The sequence below is a fragment of the Gastrolobium bilobum genome, unplaced genomic scaffold, assembly GCF_033153095.1.
Source record: "Gastrolobium bilobum isolate Gb01-03AN ecotype WA unplaced genomic scaffold, APGP_CSIRO_Gbil_v1 utg202735, whole genome shotgun sequence".
NCBI classification, from domain to species: Eukaryota; Viridiplantae; Streptophyta; class Magnoliopsida; order Fabales; family Fabaceae; genus Gastrolobium; species Gastrolobium bilobum.
Window position 1 is genome coordinate 55,461 of NW_026899118.1, and position 3,493 is coordinate 58,953.

Below are 3,493 nucleotides of genomic sequence, written 5' to 3' on the forward strand. Positions count from 1 at the left end.
AAGCTCATCGATCCACAAAAATATTCTTTGTGATATAGAAACTAGACATCTGGGGCTTCATGTACATATAAATTATACGCGAATCGGAGAAGAATAGCCCCATGAAACAGAACTCGTAAAGTACTCAAAACTCCGTGTATTTTTCTAGAAACCTCCGGACTCGTAAAAATCATAATAAATCGAGTTTCAAAATTTCATTGTAAGGTTTATATAATCTGAAAGTACACAACTGGGGCTTTACATCCATATAAAATATACCTCAATCGGAGGCCAGTAGCCCCAGAACGACAACTTGCAAGGTGCTCACAAAACAGTTCAAAAATCTGAATTTTAAAATACAACAAAGTTATTTTCGTAAACTAAATACCAAACATATACATATCATGCTACGCTTCTTTTTCAAAACAGGATATACATCCTATCATGTAATTCTTCAAAAGATCTCACACTATTACTCAATTAAATCATGTCCAACGCATAGAAAGTAAAACATAACATAAGTTGGATATCGGAACGACAATAACATCATGCATGATTCTCAGGATATTATGCATAAACATAATTACAGAGTTCAGCAATGCTTCATCAAATTTTCAGAATTCAATTCCCAAAACAAGTTTACTAATCTTCATAACATCTTATTGCATATAATTTTTCAGCATCTAATCCAACAGAAACAGAACTAACAGCAGTAATCCTCAAACAACAGAGCATCAACCAAGTACTTCCAATGACATGCTTTATCAAATATTTCTTTATCTTCCTGCAATTTATAAAAATGCAGCCCCCGAATGGGAGAGAGAAATCCCAGTAGTGTGGCAATAAAACCAATACAACAACAATATTAGACTAGGTACAAAATTCCAGAATAGTCGCATCAACATTTAAATTTCCGGACAGATGTTAACATATAATCAAGGTGCGTATATAACGCCAAAGTACTAATCAAGATTCGTATATAACTCCAAAGAGTACGTTCATAGCACCGTCGTGCACGTACCAACAAACACAGTGGATATTCCATAGGGCTCCCTAAAAGGTGAATTCAACTGGACCTATGCGGACTGAAGCCAAGTGTCCCATACCCTGGTACCGTAGGGATGCCTATATGATGCGTGCTCAAACATTTACTTATATTTATTATATACTTCATTTTCCAAGATGAATGCATAATGTGGTATGCAATGGCATGCTTGACACACACACAAACAGACACAGGTGAAACATGATGTGCATATGCATGACTAGATCATAATCATATAGCATTATCTCTTGTATATGTAATACCAAGCTGCCAAATAACAAATACTTCCATAGGCAGAATTTCCCATCAAGACAAGCCCAAAGCAGAATACATATATCATATAACTGAATACTAAGCATAAAGCACATGTGAGCATCAGTTCAAAATTCCATACTCTAGCTAATAGTCACAGTAAGTCTCACCACCAAACACATACCTTATGTCCAACCAATAATCAACAACACCAAAATTCAGCCCACTCAATAAGAGTTACGTGCACCTAAATACACGCGGTACAAGTCAGAATTTTATTCATACATCCCTATTATTTATAGGAACTTCGCATGCCTCCTTATTCTTGTATTTCATTCGATTTACCATGCTTCTTGTGCTCACCAATTTCTGCCTTCCCATTAATTACTAACATGTTACCATAATAAAATCCTAAATTTCCAATGCTTGCCAATTCGGTTTTCATCATGCCACTCAATCACAACAATTTTCTGACTTCTTATTAATTTATCAAAGGTTAATAGTGAAATTTCCTAGATTCTCCACACATACTAATTCAGTTCTGTTTAGCATAAAAGGTTCAGAATTTTATTCACTTAACCAAGCCACTAATTGCTAACAAATCAGAATTTTCCAGGGTTTACAACACACACCCCAAATTCGGTTTTAACATACTTTCTAACTTAGATTCAATTTCTGACTTGGTTTAGCTTTACCCCACATTAACAAAATTTACCACTTCTTAATTATACAATCTCGGCTTTGACTAATAATTAGGAATTCATAATTTAGACATTCATCTAACCTTTCTACAATTCCTAAGGTGCACTAGGGGAAACCCAAAAAAAATCATGTTGTGAACGTTCATCAAGACATATGCTAGGCCTAATTAATTCTCTTAGTCCCAAGGAATCAGTTCCACTTACAAGGCTTAGAAAGGTGATTCAAATATCTTTCAGGATGTTGTTCCCATTAAGTTTTGACACATGCAAGGCTTGAGACTTTAATCTAACTCAAGGGACATTCCTATTATGGGTGGGGCTAATTTCCAAGTCCCCAAAATCTGTCCTGAGGCACGCATGTAGCAGGGTTTACGGCTTGGGCAAGTTAATGGAGGATGACAAAACAGAAAATTGTTTCTAATAACCTACTTCCCAGCCGAACAGTGTAGAAAGAAGAAAAGAATTATGGAAAACCCCACTTACTTGTTCTCAACCGTTCAAAGAACCACAATCAAGCAAGGACAGCCCAAACACTTTTTCTTATACTCCAAGAGACCGGTTCCACTGCATGCAAGGGGGCAAGAGTTCGACCAAGGCTTGGCCAAGTGTATGCAGAAAGATAATTCAATCAGAGTCAATTCAACTAGGGAAAACAGTTACAACCAGAATTTTCTCACCTCTTTGATAGGTGTACTCGACTGATAGGGGAGGAAAGGAGACTTGAACATTGAGCTCTTTGTAAAAATAAAAGAGGCTTTATGGTAATTGACGTTTCGCATTAATGGTAATTGACGTTTTGACATTTTGCATTATGGTAACGTTTTGCATTAATGGTAATTGACGTTTTGACGTTTCGCATTAATGGGAAGTTACAGGGAGTTATTTGAAACTCCGTAACTGGTGACATGGTTCAGTTATATAAAGAGAAAAATGGTGAGTCTCTGATTATGATTATCTCTCAGAATTCTCTCCTTCATGGTCTGCCCATAAAAGTTGTATCAGATCCCTGTCATAGACGATACAAGGAAAGCAGAGGGTAAAGACTCTGAGAAACAATCTTCCATCATCAAAGTTCTTCCGCACTAATGGAGAAAGGTACGCTCTTATGTGAAACTCATGAATTCTAAAGATCCTCTTTCATGTTCTTGAATGATTACTGATGAACATGTATTACTGATTTACTGATAAAATTACTTACAGTTGGTATCAGAGCATGTGTTTAAGAATTTGTGTTTTTCCATAAATAATTATGAATGAATTTCTGATTCATGAAGAGTTAGGGTTTTGGATAAAGCATCATGAAAAGAGAAACTAATCGATAAAGCATTTTTTGAAATTAATATCAAATGCTTTTTGTTAACTGTGCATCATGAGAAGAATTTGTACTGGCTAAAGAAATATTCAAAGTTGTTGTCGTAGGTCTCCTTGAATGTTCTCGGTTTTCGTGTTTCTTAATGGATGAAAATTTGCATTCGGTTTTAATGCCATTCAATTTTGATTTGAATTGAGTTTGAAA

At 35.6% G+C, this 3,493-nt stretch overlaps 1 long non-coding RNA gene across 1 annotated transcript; it reads right to left on the minus strand.

Annotated features, from left to right (window-relative positions):
• Positions 1–585: 585 nt before the first annotated feature.
• Positions 586–2,651, minus strand: LOC133287382 (uncharacterized). Its single transcript, XR_009748235.1, has 3 exons — positions 2,461–2,651; positions 1,461–1,523; positions 586–763 (listed from the first exon to the last, which is right to left on the minus strand). It is a non-coding gene; the product is annotated as an uncharacterized LOC133287382 (long non-coding RNA).
• Positions 2,652–3,493: the final 842 nt, after the last annotated feature.